The 17,878-nt window shown below is 43.2% G+C and overlaps 1 pseudogene; it reads right to left on the bottom strand.

The window, feature by feature from the left end:
* Positions 1 to 10,675: 10,675 nt before the first annotated feature.
* The window catches only part of LOC125366871, a 67,917-nt pseudogene continuing 60,714 nt past the window's right edge, over positions 10,676 to 17,878 (bottom strand).

The following is a 17,878-nucleotide window of genomic DNA, read 5'->3' on the forward strand; positions in this document are numbered from 1 at the left end:
AGTGGCATCTTCAACAGTTGTAAGAGAGAGTAACCATGGCAACAGTGAAGAAGGCTGGTAGGTACCTGCCCATCTAGCAAGGATGGAGTCTTAGAAGGCATGGGGTTGAGCAGGACAGGAGCCAGCAAGGAAGCAGTGGTCAGGTTCTATACAAAGTAAGATTTAATGGGAATAACAGCAGAGCAGAGACAGACTCTCTACAGAAGAGGTCCAGGCAAGATGGTAGCAAGAACAGAGCCACGTGTGTCAAGATTAATGGGAACAGAAAGCCCTGGGCTCAGTGTTCCAAAAACGCAGGTTCAGGGGAGCATGGAAGAGGTAGCAATGGAGGCAAGGCCAATGTGAATGAAGGAGGGACCAGGGTCTGAGGATCCTGCTGTACTTGCATCCCATCTGACCAGGTGGATTATGGGAAGGCTGGGTGGGCCTCTTCTTTCATCTTAACCACGATCCTATCCTGGGGGAAAAGGAGTGAGTTATTCAGCTTCTGAGGATACAATAGCAGTTCTATGCTCTTTGTAAATCAGGGAACTACAGAGCCACTACAGTGGAATGACTTAGAAAAGTCTTTATGGACATTTTCTTTGTTCTTTATCCACACGATGTCTCCACTTTCCCTCAAAATGCACACAGAAGAATAGCCAGACATGGAGGCTATGGGGGATAAAGGAGAACCTGGTCCTCTGCCAGGAGCCAAACTCAGTAAATACCTGATGAATGATGTAGGGAAGAGGTGGGACTACAAGTAGAATTGGAGAATTTGGTGTTTTTTTTTACTTCATAATCCACTGGAAGAAAAGAACACATGCTATTAACTGTATGTCCCTTAGGGCTGTGGGTTTCCCAGTTTACCCATGAAGAAGTTGACAGAGAAGCAGCCATGCATTTCTCAAGTGCAATTTCCCCATTGCTAATGTTCTGGAGGAAAGATCTCTCTTCCTGCTTGTTGTCTCTCCAGCCTTAACATAGGCAGAACTTAACCCTAGCCTTCTTCCCTCTGAAAGAGACCCCTCTCTAGACTGTCCACATGTGCCAGGTACTGGTAGCTCCCACCTATAATCCTAGCTCCTCAAGTGGCTTAAAACTGAGTATTATGGTTCAAAGTCAGCCCAGGCAGACAAAACTGTGAAACTCAGCCCCATACCAGTGGCTCACACCTGTAATCCTAGCTACTCAGGAGGCTGAGGTCTGAGGATTATGGATCAAAGCCAACCTGAGCAGGGAAGTCTGGGAGACTCTTATCTCCAATTAACTACCAGAAAACCGGAAGTGGCACTGTGGCTCAAACTAGTAGAGCACTAGCCTTGAGCAAAAGAGCTCAGAGACAGCACCCAGGCTGAGTGCAAGCCCCACAACCAGAAAAAAAAAATCAAAACAAACAGACAAACCTGTGAAGCTTTTATCTCAAATTAACCAGAAAAAAAAAGAGATGAAAGTAAAGGTTTGCCTTCAGTGCTAGACTACCAGCTATGAGTGTAAAAGCCAAGTGAGAACACAGGTTTTGAGTTCATGCCCTACACCAGCATAAATAAGATAACCATTCTAGTTAATGTTCATCCTTGATTTCTGCTTCTCTTCCTTTGTGGAGGTCCTATGACCCCACGCCTGCTCAGTTTTCCCCAGTTTTGAATGCTTTCCCTCTTAAACCACGTGATGAGGTCCACAGCATTCCCTATTAAAAAATGTATCCAAGTTTCTCATTACCATAAACTCTGATTTGAGCTTTTAGAGTTACCTGTTGTCCTCTTCCTAGTTACCCCCCACCTGCCAAATGAATTTTCTGTCATTACTGTTTCTACACTGCCAATCCAACCATTCTATTTGTATTCTCTTATCAAGAATCCACCTTTGATCAAGGAGATCAGGCAAACAATATTAGCTCTCTTCAGCATCTTCTCATATACATCAACTCTTCCCTCTCCCTGGAAGTTTCCCTGAGCAACTAGCTCGATTTGGCTGATCTCTCCGCCTCCTGGATTTAGCTTAGGCTACTGTGTCATTAGTATCTTTCATCTTCAACTTACAATTTATAAGAAACTGCTTACATTCTATAAATGCCATGGTGCTACTCTTTAAAAGGCAGGATAAGCCTATAACGATGTAATATAAAATCATAGAATATTAGAGTTGACATATTTATCAACTAGCCCATTCACTCTTTTCATAGAGAACTAAATTGAGTCCCAGACAATGTTATGACTTTTCTAAGGTTGCAGAGTCATAAGGCTCCTGATGACATACCTTCTTCACCCTGTCTACTGTATATGTCTTTTAAAAGAAAGGAGCTGAGCCATGATAGTAGAATGACTTAGGAAGGTCTCTATGCATTTTTGTCTTTATATTTGGGAAGTTAAGATGTACTTGGCAGGGTTAAAAGTAGACTTTAGAATTATCATTTTATTGGATTCCACAATCTAGTGGAGGAAAAGATATGAAAGAAGAGGTAAGACAGAAGTACAAGGTGTTACAACTCTATTTCAATTGCTATATTCAATGTCCTGTAAATGGTAAAAGCCTAAAATCCCACGATGATAACATAGTATAGCTAGAATTTCCTTAGTATCAACATGCAACACTACCAGTGTCTATCTTAGACCTCATAAAATACCATAAATATAAGAAATTAGGGTAAATAAAAAGAGATAAGAGGGTGACGAGAACAAATGTGTATTGACTGCCTTCTGTGTTTCAGGTTGCATTCTTTGTTCCTTTGTAAATGTCCTCTCATATACAGAAGAATAAATGAAGAGGGGAATTGGTTCAGACAGGGTAACAAATGTTCGTGTCATCACTTAAGACGAGAGCCCAGGAGCTTCTTGCTCCCATTGAAAAATGGCCAATGTCAAGGCAAGTTTAGATGCCACTCGGTCTGACACTCATTAATGAGGATGATAGTTAAAGCATTGGGAGGTTGAGTCAGTATGTTTTTTTAAAAGCTCTTGTAATTTTAATGAGAGCTTAGGAGAGATTCTCCTCTGTCTTAGTCATGCATGCAAGCTTGGGGGTGTTCTCCCTCACCCTGGGGTGAGGCCTCTAACATCTTAGTGCTTTTCATGCATGAACTTAAGACAATGTACATCTGACTTATACATCACATTCCAAAATATATTTGGTAACACTTGCCTGAATGGTTTGTAGACATTCTCCTTTGAGTAAGAAAAAGGCTCTGTTGATCTCGCTCCAATTGGGAGAGACAGACCATTAAAGTGGCTTGATCGTGTCTCCTGACACAGTCATATGAATCTTCTGGTATCATCAGGTGGAAATGGTAAGTTATTCCTAGCTCGTGATCACCACTTCTACATTGTGGCAAGTTCTAAGATAACTGGGCATGAGAGCCTTAATGGTTTTATCTAAGTGGCTCTTAAAACCACACCAGTGTTCATTCATACAGGCAAAGGTTTACACCCAGTGGAATTACCAGCTCCCAGAAGGAAGGTCACCAGGGATACAGACTTAGTGTACAGGGCCCAGGTCCAATCTTAATAAAATTCCTCCACAGTGGCCCCTGGTCTCTGCTTCACTTCTTAGGAAATACAATGGACTCTTTTCCTGGCTTCCTTTGTAGTACATCAGGCGTCAAAGGACTAGACAGAACAAAAAGTAGTATCAGGCTGTTGCTATGGAGATTTAAGAACCATCTGAATTGCGGTGGCATCATAGAAGCAAAATTCCTATCATCAGTCTTCAACTATAGGGCTGTTGAAATCTAGCTCATATTTTTAGAATGTGTGACATTTAACACATTGATGAATATTTCCAGCATTGGGACACATTCCCTGCTTCCATATTTAGATGGAGTTTTTCCACTTTAACTGGTGGGATTTTTTTCCCTCCATCCTGCTAAAGGCTACATCTCCTTGAGTGAGAATGGGTGAGACCCTTTTTATACTTTTATTTCCTAGCTGTTGTTTTTGTTCATGTTCTCTGATTCCTCTTTATTAAAGTAATTTTCTCCAGTAGCTGCATAGCTCCACTTCTTTCAAATTAGCCTTTTAAAGCCCTGAGTGAAATTCCATCCAGGGCTTTATCTCCACTGGGCTTAACCAATTCTCCTTTAAGTCTAAAGGGTTAATAGCCAATAGTTCTGAGCTTCAATCAAGGTGCATGGTTATTTCTCTGGTAGGTCTTTTTCTTGATGGTTGTACTGGGGATTGAACCCAGAGCCTCACTCCTGCCAGAAAAGTAATCTACCACTTACAGTCTAACCCCAGCCCACTCTTTATCTCTGAGATGACTATCCTTATCGTCTAAGGTGATTCCAACTTATTTCACTAGACTTCATATAAATCCCACTCTTTCCATGTGAAATGATAAGCAAGTCATCTTCCACTTTTCCCTTATGAAAACTGTGAACGGAGTTTTCTTTAGCTCCATACACACCATCATTGTGACCACAGCGTGTGTCCACATATATACACTCACAAAAATACTGTTCATCTCATTTGAAAAACATTAGAGGAGACTGGTCAGCTTATTAAATGTAACACTTAACCAAGTATGGGTGGTTTACACCTGTAATCCTAGTTACTCAGGAGGTTGAGATCTGAGAATGGCAGTTTGAAGCCAGCCTGGAAAGAAAAATCCCCCAAGACTTATTTTCAGTTAACCAGTAAAAAGATAGAAGTGGAACTGTGGCTCAAGAGGTAGAGCCAAAGAAGAAGTAAAAAAGCCAAGCAAGAGTGGGAAGCCCTGAGTTCAAGTCCTAGTACCACCACCACCAACAACAAAAAAGGCAACAACCCTTATAACCTAGTTAGTTTAGATCTAAAAAAGGAAAGATTGTGTCTATGCATTCAGGAAACCCAAATTCAAAAGCTCTACTAAAAAGAAATCCATTAAGTTGCTCCACAGTTGGCTAGTAGGTTTCCTGATTCTTGTTAATTTACCCAGCTTCAGCTTCTTCAGGACCTGCCAGTGCATGTAAGAGTCTTTTTTAGACCTCTTAAGAGAGCATCAGAATCTCTTAGACTTATTTATTTTCCTCTCCTCTTTAAAAACTCTCCAGAGAAGAGCTTTCTTATTCTCTCCACAGTATCAGACAACAAGTTCAAGTACATCCCTATACATGGCATTACCAAGGCGTGGCTCTTCCCTTTCAAGTTCCAGGAATCTACATCTGTTTACTGAGTTGAAAGGCATCAGGAATTCCTTGAAAGATTTTTGAAGCACCTTTGTATCACATTTCTCCTCTGGAGGTCACAGAAGGGGTGACATATTTATTCACTCTACATTTATAATCACCCGACGAAGCTGTAGATGTCAGGGCTGGCTACAAAGCCACACGAACTAAATATATTTGCACAGATAGTAATGCCACGCAAAGAAATAAAAGAGGACACCTGTGTCTGCTGACGCCTACGTCAAAAACTATGCTGTCATCCTCATCAATATCTAGGTCAAGTTAAATACTGCTTTCAGAAATTGCACTCTGGGCTTACAGTGGCTAATTGTGGTTTTTGTTTGAATAAGATTACACACACACACACACACACACACACACACACACACACACACGCCCACTGCAGGTGATTTCCAAACACAGTCTGACTGTCTGTAAGTACCTTTTTGCTTTATTCCTGATAGGTTGTCTTCCATTCGGCCATCAGTCAAGCAAACAAGAATAATGTACCATAGAAGTGCCTCACATTGTAAATTGTGTGGTGGAGAATTAGGGCAATTTACTAAATGCTTACAAGTCTGAGGACTTGGACGTCACCTGAAATTAAACCCCCAGGAAACACAAATGCCATATTATAATACCACCCCCCATGTCACAGCATGTCACATTTTAATCTTTGGTGTCCTGTGTAACATAAACTTGGGGAATGAATAAAGGAAATCATATGAAGGAATGAAGAACACCAACCAGTCTTCAAAGAGTTAACAACTTAGTCGTATAGCAATCAGATCAGAAACCAGAAAGTCATGTAAGATTATGCAGTGGAGATGAGTTTTGTAAGGATGCAGACAAGGGAGATGCTAGTTAAGAGGAAAACCGCTAGGGAAGATCTCATGGGTCCTGGGTGATGTGGTGTGCATTTGCCTAAGTGGGCAGAGCTATAGGTGTGGGATAGGGAGAGAACACAAGACAGCAGATGACAGCAAAGAGCAGCTCTATGCAGTCAAGAGTAATGGCAAACATGGCCTGAAGAAAGTGTCTTAGGCTCAACACAGAAGGGCACTGCTTGTCCCAAACCATCCCTTTGATCCCTAGGATTCAACTAACCTCTTCAACCATATCTAAAGGCATGCCTCACAGTGGAGGCTGTATAAAGGCAAAAGGATTTATAGAAGAAAACCAAATACTATAAAATGAACTCTGTAAATCTTAGCACTGATGTTAAATCTATTAGTAAGACAGGAAATGACCCATCTGCACATATGCAAATGTGTTTGCATGTGTATGTGTGCTGACACAGTTACAGTTAGACAGCTATTTGTAGTTTTTGAGCAAATGTATGCATCTGGAGGCCACTATGAAGTTCTAGGGTCAAGACCAGGTGCCCTCATTTGGACACTGGCATACTTCCTAGTTTGATGAAATGGAGAGGAATAGGTTGTCAAGACATCTTGGTTCTTTTGCCCAATCAGTTTTGTGGAAGTCCGAGTCCCGTGTATTCCTAGTCTTCCCTATCTCAAGGCTGATAAAACAAGAGAAACTCCTCCTCATTCTGTTATCCCTTCAAGCACTGCCTTGGAGAACCGAATGTTGGGGACTTAGATGTACATAACCAGCTCCATGAGTTGGGAAAGGCACAAAACCGTACATGAGGCCCTGGGAGGTACCTAGCCTTCAGTTGCGCACTCTGTAAAATCTCTTGTGGTAGCTAGGTGGTGGTGGAGATCTGAGAATCATGGTTCAAAGCTAGCCCTGGCAGGAAAGTCCACTAGACTTTTTATCACTAACCACCAAAAAGCCTGAAGTGGAGCTCTAGCTCAATGGATAGTGTCAGCATTGAGTGAGAAAGATAGGGGACAGTGCCCAGGCCCTGAGTTCAAGTTCAAATTGGCACACGTGCGTGCGCAAGCACACACACACACAGACACACACACACACACACCACTGTGGTTGCCACCCACTAGCGACCCATACCCACTGGTTGCTGATCTACAGAGTAGGGATGCCCGTGGTTGAGGATGGTGGTGAGAGAAGCTTTGAAGACCTTGTGGACTTTCACAGGCAGGATGGAGCAGACTTTCACAGGCGCCCTTCCACTGTTCACAAAGGCGCTGTTCCTTCCCACTGCTGGCTCTCTGGTGGCCTCACCTCCACCACTACCAGTTGCCCAGGCTCACGCTGACTCTGCTCCTTAGCTATATGCTTTGTGTAGCCGCTTAGCTCTCTCAGTATCCGTTTACTATTTGGATTTTCTTCTGCTTTAATTGAGGTGAGATTCATGTAACACCCTTTAAACATTTCAAAGTGACATCCAGCAGCATGTAATACATCAACCATGTTGTACAACCAGAACCTCATGTATTTCCAAACCATTTTCTTCACCCCAAAAGAAACTCTGAACTATGAGGCAGTTGTTCCCTAGTCTCCCCTCCTCCTAGCCCTGGTAACCCCCAATGTGTGTTATATCTCTACAGAAAGACCCAAAAGTATGCCACAAAATTTGCTCCAATACTTAGGATTAAAGTAGAAAACCCTGAGACACCCCACCCAAATCTTACAAAGCTGCTTCAAGTGAATATATAAGTTGTACATATTTATGGGGGTACACTGACATTTCAGGACCTGTCTACAGTGTGTATTTGGCATACTCATCCCGTTAGACATGTATCATTCCTTTGTGCTGTGAACACTAAAATCGGCACTGCTAAGATTTGAACTTAGGGCCCAGGTCTTTTTTTCTAGCATGCTGGCTATTGAGATAGGAGGCTACACTGTTTTCCCCAAGTCTGCTCGTGGCCTCGACCCTCCTATTTTATGCTTCCGGCAGTGAGTGGGATGACAGGTACATGCCACCACACCTAGGTTCTTCAATCCAGATAACATTTTATGAATTCACTTTCCTGTTTGTTTTGGGGTTTGTTTTTGCCTCATCTGGCACCAAAACTACAATTCTCCCAGTCTCCATTTCCCGAGTAGCTGGGATTAGAGGTATGGACCACCACATGTGCCTGGAATATTTCAAATTCCCTAGCACTTTGGAAATGTACAATTAATTGTTTCCAATCATAGTTATCCTACTGTGCTATTCAATCATTCTTTTTATCCAGTTGTAGCCCTGTACCCGTAGCTATCTCCTCTCCATTCCTTAGGCCTTCATATCTTCCATATCTTCTCTCCATTCCTGATGTCTGCACATCCTCTGAAGCACTGGTAACACGATTCTATTCTAATTCTAGGAGAATGCCTTTTAGTTTCCCCATATATGTGAGACTGTTCCTGACATTTCACTAAACATAACATTCTGCACTTCTGTCCCTGCTACTGTAAAGGATAGCGTTTCATTCTTCTCATAGAAAATTCTATTCCACCGTACATGTGCACGCCACATTTTCTTTACCTGTTCATCCATTATGAACACCTAGGCTGAGTCTACATCTTGGTTGGTGTGAACAGTGCTGCATTAAACAGGAAGTGCAGGTGTTTCTTCAACACACTGATTTTGTGTCCTTTGCATGCCTACCCGCTAGTGGGATTCCTGGATTCTATGGCAGTTCCACTTTAAAGTTTCAGAGGAACCTCCATATTTTCCATAAGTGGTGGTGCCAGTTCACATTCCCACGAATAGTAGACAAAGTCCCTTTCTCCATAACTTGCGAAATATTCATTGATTCCTCTCTCTAATCCATCATCTCTACATTCCTTCCTTCTTCATCTGTATACTAAGCCCCTCCACCTCTCGTAGCACTACACTGGGCACTGGAATAAGAAGATGATGGAAAACGGGCAAACTAACTTCAGGAGCTACTCATTCCTCAGATGTCAAGTGAGATAAAGTTTCTAAAATCCAAATTTTAGGATTTTTCTCCTTTTTTAAATGAAAGGACTTTATTTATTGGGGGAAAGAATGTACAGCAATATAAAACTCCAAAGCTCACCTGTCATTTAATTTTTCTCTGATTGTCAAATGGAAGTTGGATGTTGCCTGTACATTTTCTTGTGTATGTGGTCCAGTACTGAGGCTTACACTCAGGGTCTCCATTCAGCTTTTGTCTGCTGATGGTTGATGCTCTACCACTTGAGCCACACCTCCAGGTTCCAACCTGTACATTTTCTGAGAGTCCTGGTCTGTTCATGATTTTTTTTTTCTTGTTGCCTGTCCTGGGGTTTGAACTCAGTGCCTGGGCACTGTCCTTAAGCCATTTTGTTTGGTTGTGGGGCTTGAACTCAGGGCCTGGGTGCTGTGTGTGTGTGTGTGTGTGTGTGTGTGTGTGTGTGTGTGTGTGTGTGTGCGTGTATGTGTGAAGGCTAATGCTCTACTACTTGAGCCACAGCTCCACTTCCAGCTTTTTGGTGGTTAATTGGAAATACTCATCTCACAGATTTTCCTGCCTGGGCTGGCTTTGAACTGCCATCCTCAGATCTCAGCTTCCTGAATAGCTAGGATTACGGGCACAAGCCACAGCCACCCGGCTCGTTCATGAAATCGTTCTACAGGAAGGTGTGGGAGCAGATTCCTTGAGTGCGTCCACATGTCAGGGCAGAAGCAATTGCTCTTCTGCTTCCTTTTCCTCTGCTTCATGTGTACTAAACTATAGCCATGGCTTACAATGGTGAGGCCTGCAATTAACAAATAGAAGTCCTGGAGGCCCACTGTGCCACTTGGGCATATTTCCAGGTCCTTCATTACTTTCCACATGCTCTTTTTGATTTTCAAAACTCAAAGGAACTCTCTCTCTCTCTCTCTCTCTCTCTCTCTCTCTCTCTCTCTCTCTCTCTCTCTCTCTCTCTCTCAGAGTACTCCTCTCCTTAGTTAAGTAGCCTTTATTCCAAGGTAAAGTGAAAAGCCTCAATTTCCATGGTGTTCCATTTGAGACAGCTTTTTGTACCGATGTGGGTTTTTGTGTGCGAGTCTTAGGGCTTGAACCAAGAGCCTACATGTTGTCCCTGAGCTTTTTTGCTCAAGGCTATCACAGCTCCACTTCTGACTTTTTTTGGGTGGTTAAATGAGATAAGAGTCTCACAGACTTTCTGCACAGGCTGACTTGAAATTGGGGTTCTCAGATCTCAGCCTGCTGAGTAGCTAGGGTGACAGGTGAGAGCCACTGGCACTTGACTCTAAGAAACTTTCCCTGAAATGAACTGATCAAACCCTCACACTAAGGATTCACAGCAACAAGTTTCCATTGAGGTTCGTATTTGTCAGTGTAGAGTCAGATGTTGTAGCCCAGTGTACCATAAAGCTATGAGGAGACATCCCAGCCCCGGTAGGCTGCAAGAGGCGTCTATAGAGAAGAAGGTAGGTCAGTACGGTGACAGTGGCCCTGGTGGGAAGGGGGGTCTGGCCTTCCCACTTCTTCATACTATGACTATAGGGATGCAGACACGCTTCGACATCCTCGCAGAACAAGAATCCAGCCATCTTCTCGTCACCATGGAGAGCCTTGCACCCATCTTGTGTCCCTCAGTGCCACACAGGCAGCTCTTTAGTGCTACTCGCCATGGACATGCACCAGAGCCCTGGGCACTGTCAGTGCCTGCATCTTTCTCCCTCCATCAGGCAGCAGCCACCACACCTCCAAGGAGAACCAAGCCAAGGACATAACTCTGCTCCTCCCCAGAAGGCACCATTATAGCTGCCCACTTCTGCAAGGTTCCATCGCCCACAGGCCTGGTCTCCACAAGCTCCATTTCCTGGGTCTGGTTCTCTCCATCCCATTCCCAGGTCAGAGTGATCTCCACAAGGTAGAAGCCCAGGGCCCAGCACTTCAGGGTGACCTCATGGTTAGAGATGGGGTGGTGGGTCACATTTGCCTTTGGGGGATTGAGTGCTTCAGTGCCTCCTTCCCATACTCCGGGTACCTCAGGAGCCTCTTCCGGGAGGCTCTCCCGCTCTGCTTCACCTGTTGCCTCCCGTGTGCACTGAGGGGTCTGAGCCATGGTGTCTGACGCAGTCCAGGAGTTCAGATCCTGGTTCAAAGAAATAAAATCCTGGCCATCATGGGCATCAATCAGTTCGGTACCTGCGAGGGAAGTGTCCATTGGGCCCCATGTCGCAGCTGCCGATTTTTCTCCTTTTTAATCTCCTTGAAGTGTAAGCCTATTTTTGTTCTAAAAAGGACTGCTCTGTTAATTATTTCAACTGACCTTTGCCAAGTACCTCATCTGGCCAGGTGCTGGGGCCTCACACCCATAATCCTAGATACTCAGGAGGCTGAGATAGGAAGATCGCCATGCAAAGCCAGTCAGGACAGAACAGCCCCAGAAACTCTTATCTCCAATTAGCCATGCAAAAGCTGGAAGTAGAACAGTGGCTTAAGTGGTACAGGACCAGCCCTGGCCAAAAAAGCTAAGGAACAGCACATGGGCCCGGAATTTAAGCCCAGGATTCACACCTCACCCTCTCACATGCACCCCCTCGCCTCCCCTCCCCAAAACCCCAACTTAATCTGTCTTTTTTTTTTTCAGATGTTGTTAGCTAACCATTATGAACTATATCCAGGCCTTGGAAAATTGTCTCAACATCAGATAGAGCAAAGAACTAAATAATAACTGCCTTGCTTACTTGTATTTTCCCTTATTCCTTAAGGTTAAACAGGAATTTATACTCTCACAACAGGTTTCAGGAGAATAATGATAATCATTACTAATGGCATATGCTATTTCTCTTTTTTCCCCCGTGACATCAAAAATAATCTTCCCTACTTCCATGCCATTCCTTTTTGTGTAGATGTCTGAATTCTTCATTTTGCTTGCATGAAAACAGGCCCACAGAGGGTTAAAACTATTACCTATTATAATCCAGTAAATTTGAAATGGAGCCACAACCAGAAACCCTATTTCCAGAACCTGGCCCAGGATTATATGAAATTTAGCAAGAAAACTATACCAGGGAGAAAATCATATTGGCACAAAACAGTAAATCTTTCTGACAAAAATAAAATGTCTCTCCTGTATTTCCTTGCATACAAAATCAACTGCCTTCAGGAAAGAGCAGAGACTCAGGCTGCGACTGAATACTACCTGTAAAAATTATTTCTGGAAGGCTCTCTATTTATCTTGCTCTCTATCTCTCGCTCTCTCTAGAGATAATAAATAAACTTACTCAATTTTGAACATGCAGTTTGACTCTTCATGAGGTGAGATCTCCAGGTAGCTCATGTAGCAGAAGGGGTCAAGCTGGGTTCAATCAATTCCTCCATGATTATCAGCAGGAAGGCGGCAATAGGTAGGACTAGAAAGACCAGAGCCAGCCAGTTCCTTTTCTATTATAAAGTTAATAGTAGCCACTCCTCAGATTCAGGACATCAGCCTCTGCATTCAGACTGTTCCAGAAGATCATATACTGTTGCATACACTGTCACTGTTTCCTATGCCCACACGGGACACACACAAACTAAGAATCTTGACAAGTCCTCATAGCTCACACTGTAATCCTAGCTACTCAAGAGGCTGAAATCTGAGGGTCACAGTTCAAAGCCAGCCTGGGAAGGAAAGTCCTTGAGACCCTTACCTCCAACTAGCCACAAAAATCTGGAAGTGGAGCTGTGGCTCAAGTGGTAGCGGGCTAGCCTTGATCAAATAAAGCTCAGAGATATCATCCAAGCCCAAGTTCAAACTCCAGGACTGGAACTCTAGACCCTTTCTTCAATAAAAAAGAACCTAAACAGGTCATTCTTTCCTGCTTTTGCTTTTACACTGAAAGTTTTAATTGAGAAGTTCCCTGACTTAAAATAATTTGATTTAGGATTTTTCTGTTTTATAATGGTACCAACGCATACTTGTATGGTCATTCTGCTTTTCTCCTTTCAGTAAAGTACTCAAAATTGCATGAGATATCTGCCACTATACAATAAGCTTTATGCTAGATGACTTTGTCCAATGCAGGCTAATTTAAGTGTTCTGAGCATGGTTCATATAGACCAGGAAAACTACAGTGTTCCGAGAGTAAGGCATATAAAATGCATTTGAATTGCAGTATTTTCAATCTAGGATGTGTTTATAGAGAGCACAACTCCATCATCCAACTGTTTGGGGGGGTTGCCAATACTAACGATGGTATCTTGAATTCTATTACAAATCACTATGGAATCCATTTCCATCCCATATCCAGCTCTAGTTCATTACCTAGGTGAACTAACATTCTTTCTTCTCTTGGAGAAGAATGATATGAAGGAAGGCCAAAGCTAGCTGAGAGAAGGAAACATCACTTTGTTCATCTTTAGTGCTGTGTATATATGTGAATAAACTAAGGACTTCGAGTCAGGGCATCATATAGAAGACACTTGATGACAGACATCCTCATTTTCTCATTTTCCACCTCAAAAGTGGGTACAATAGTCCATCTCAATAGAGCCTAATTATGGACCAAGCCATTTTCCTGGACTCCATGTGAAATGTGTCCCACTGTCATACCCATATGAGATTGCAGGTACCACCAGACATGACCTTCTTGGTCATCACTGAACCATGCCTCCAGTCCTTTATTGTTTTTCTAATTATTTTTCAGATAAGGTTTCTAGCTTCCTTCTCTGGGTACACATCAGCTGGGTGCAATCCATCTGTTAGGTCTCCCATATAGGCTAACAGCTGTGCTTAGCTATGGGTTGAGAAGAGGGTGGGGGTGGGCGGGGGAGGGGTCCATCTCTTAAACTTTGCTGCTCAAACTGGACTTGAACTTCGATCCTCCCAGGCTCAGCCTCCCAAATAGCTAAGGTTACAGGTGTGAGGCACTGGCATCCAGCATCATTCACTGTCTGTATTGTAAAGTACTTCCCATGGAGGTCACCTTGTTTGGTCCTCTCATCGTTGGGCTCAGTTTTATCATCATTCAGTAATCCTTGGCCCCTCTCTCCCCCCTTTTTGCTGATGGGAATACCCTATACACCCTACCTGATTGGAATTTTTTTTAAATGCTCCTCCCCTGAAAGTCTTCATTCTCATTTAGTCTAAAGTGACTGCAGCTATCCTAAGGTGTCACCAGAGGGAATTTTTCTTCCTCTTCGAGCGAGAGCTGCATGACTCTCATAGCTCAACCTGCAGCCCTCATGGGACAAGGGGCTTAGCAACATGTGGAGGGCCTGAATCCACTCACAGAAGTGCTTCCACAGCTTCTGTAGTCTTTAGTGGGCCTTAGCAAAGCTAATCAGCTTTCTCATTTAATCAAGTGTGTGGTGCTTTGAAAAATTATTTAAAACGTAAGGAAAGACCCAAAGATATGACTCTATCCATTTAGAAATAATTATTAAGACCAACAGTTTATATAAAAGTGGAATCCTTTCATAGACTGAACTGTTCTGCCTTGAGCTGAATTGCCACAGTCATGGTTAATTCTTATTCTCACAACTGTAAAATAAATGGGCCAGAACCCACTTTTGCAAGGAAGAAAAAAGATAGACCATACTTGGGACCACCAGGTGCCTTTGTAGGTTGCCCCTTTCCTCCATAAAGTGACAATTTGTCTATTTTTCCATGTAGGCACATCATAGAAACTGCCAGCCTTGATCAGAGCCTTGCAGGGAGAGAGGAGGGCGTCAGCTCAATCTGTGTAGCTGGAAGACACAGGGCATGCGCGAAGATTAAGCAGAGAGCTTTCATAGTGAGATAACCCAGCTGTGTGAAAAATCAAGCCTATTGAACACGAAAGCACTGAGCCACCAAAATAACCACTTTCACCAGAAAGGAGAGGAATTATTACCACAACAGAGCACCGAGAAAGCCACAAAAACTCAGAACTCATTTCAAACAAATTCATTGCAATCAGCCTCACCCTCATCTACTTGTGCTTCCAACTCTTCCCTAGCAAACTTTGTTACTTCTTTTCTGAGCTACCTTTGATTTCTCTGAGACTATCCAGACTAAAAACAAAATTACCTGAAAGAAGATTAGGGTGGTGGGGTACTGTAGTGACTGCCTGTAATCCCAGTTCAGGATATAGAGATAGGAGGATCACAGGCTAGCCCTGGCAAAAGCTGGAGACCCTGTCTGAAAAGCAAACTGAGAACAAAATGACTTAGGCATGGCTCAGTAGTAGAGTGCTTGCCTGGCAAGCACAAGAGGCCCTGTGTGCAGACCCCAGTAAAAGCAACAACCATCAGAATTTCGGTTTTCAACAGGTGGATAGGCAAGGTGAAATTAATTCAAATACAAAGTTCAATTCAATGGCTCAGTGGCACTACCCACATTCACCTTCTCAAAGGCCACATGTGGTGAGGGACAACTGTATTGCTTAGCCCTGAAGTGGAATATTTCTAATATCACAAAATGTTCCATAGGCTGTGGATGAGTTACAGAACTTAACTTCTGGCCTACACCTGTGTAGTCCTAGGAGCTTTCTGATATTCTGATACAGCCCAGCTTGGCTTCCGGTGTAACTTCCTGGTAGTAAAATGAATGTGGCATAAGAAACCAGAAATTTCCCAGGTACTTGAAAACGGAGTTCAGTTGTGCAAACTGTAGGCCTCTGCTTGCTTTGGGGTACAAGAATAGGCTTTTCTTCCTAGTCTGTAACACACCCACCAGACCCCTTTCTTATCACTTCTATACTGCGGTAGACCACAGGGAAAGTGGAATCTGCAATCTCAGTCCTGCCTCAGAGGCCCCTCCCATCCTGGCTAGGGCCTCTCCCCCTAGCCCAAGTACCAGATGGCTGTTTCTGTAGTTGGAGGGTCCCACGTCCAGCCATTTCAATGCAGCAAAGGTCAAGGAGAAGTAGGATGAGGGCTGAAGACAAACTCTGGGTATGGTTACCCCGGGAATGAGAGGAGGGGCCTCTTCTGGTCTGATTTAGTGTACACGGTTCAGACCTACTGCATACTTACTAAACAGAAGCAACCACTAGCCCCAGAACTTGTCACATCCTGCCATTTACAGTATATCCTGGAGTGAGTGGGCTCAGGCAAGAAGGCTGCATCTCTGCTGCATTTCCCAGGGGTGGCTCTCTTGTCTCTTTGATATACAGCATGTCCAACTTTCACTGATAAAATTCCCAGCAACTGGCTGGTTGTTAGCTCCACATTTAGAATCATCTAACAGATGTCTACACAACCACAAGGATGCAGGTGCTCATAAACTCCTCAGAACAGAAGTTTACATTTTTCTTTCCATCCCAGCAACAACTGGAAACCACCCTGCACTGACATTGAGGGGGAAAAATGGAGTTGAAAATGGAATCTACCATCCACAAGTTTAAAAAAGCCATCTCTACATTAGAAATCTGCCTCTTGAATTTTAATATGTCATCATCATCATCATCATCGGCTTTCTGCTCAATTGGTCCCTTGCTTCATTTGCATTTCTTCCTACTGTTGTCTTATTGGTAGGCTCAAATTCCCACACCAATCAGCACTCTCACAATCCAATCTTTGCGAGGGTAAAGGGAGGATTTTTTGGTTTGGTTTGGTTTTGTCTTTGTTGCTGTTTTTAGTACTGAGGATCAATCCCAGCAATCTCAAGCTTGTTAGGCAAGTACTCTACCGCAGAGCTAAACCTCTATCTCAGAAGCATTTTGTGTGTGTGGTACTGGGGTTTAAACCTAGGAATTTGTGCCTCCTACGCAAATCCCAGAAGCATTTTTTAAATTGTATAAAATAGTAGTGGTTAAACCAACAGATTCATGCCCCACTGGTAAAAGTGCAAAATGGAACAATATCTTGGGAAAACCAATTCATCCAGACCAACCAATGGCTTCAACATCATTCACAACTTTAGATTTAAAACTTCTGTTTCTAGGGAAGGGGAAGATGACATGTACAAGGACGTTCATCCCAGGATTATTTATGATGATTGGCAAACTTCAGAAGAGACCTGAAATATTCAAAAGTGAGAATATTTATACACAATTACACATATTTATATACTGGCAAAGGATATCACCATCAAAGATCATGCCGTAGATGAACCACTGGATAAGTAGGAAGGATGCTCATGTTGAGGGTCAAAAGCACAAAATAAAATATGACTCATCTGCAACTTGCTACTAACTGTACTATTCTTCTTCCCCTTTAGGGTTAAATAGAACCAACCTTGTAAACTGGTCAGCACAATGCTAAACACTGGGAGAAGAGTCATCCTAATGGTATCCAGTGTCATCTCTAATGGACACACACACACACACACACACACACACACACACACGTGTGGGGTGTGAAGGAGTTATGTTACCAGAAAGTAAAATAAGTTAGCTGGGACTGCATAATCATCATACATAACTTTTGCCTCCGAGATGGGTTGAAGTACTTATGTTCTCTCTCCCCATACCGTGCCTAAGCCAAGTAATCAATGTCCTTTCTCTGCCCTTCACCATTATTCATCTCTTTATCTGACAGAAGGGAGAGTGCCTGACCTGACAGCGATGGGCATGGAACTGAAAACTCTTTTTTCAGCTTGAGTGATGAGCTAAAGTTGCTCAGCGTTCCAGAACTAGGGATGGGTAGACCTGGGGTTTGAGTGTAAAATGTCTGGTTTTAATAAATGTGTTCTAAAACAAACCTTTCAGGGATCAATCTGTATTACAGGAATAAGGAAACCAAGGGTCAGAAACGTCTAGAACAGCTGTTATGGGACTCGATTATGTATGTTTACAAAGAGCCACTCACTATTTCTCTTGGACCCCTTTCTATTTTTTTCCTCTGCTGAGATAAGATTGTAGGAGGAAAAAGTTGTGTTTTACTTATTAGGGTTCCCCCGTCAGTTTTATCACCCTTGTCTTCAACAGAGCAAATGACAATTATCTACCATGAGCCAGGCTAGATTGTAAGA

This window comes from Perognathus longimembris, chromosome 18 (assembly GCF_023159225.1).
Source record: "Perognathus longimembris pacificus isolate PPM17 chromosome 18, ASM2315922v1, whole genome shotgun sequence".
NCBI lineage: Eukaryota > Metazoa > Chordata > Mammalia > Rodentia > Heteromyidae > Perognathus > Perognathus longimembris.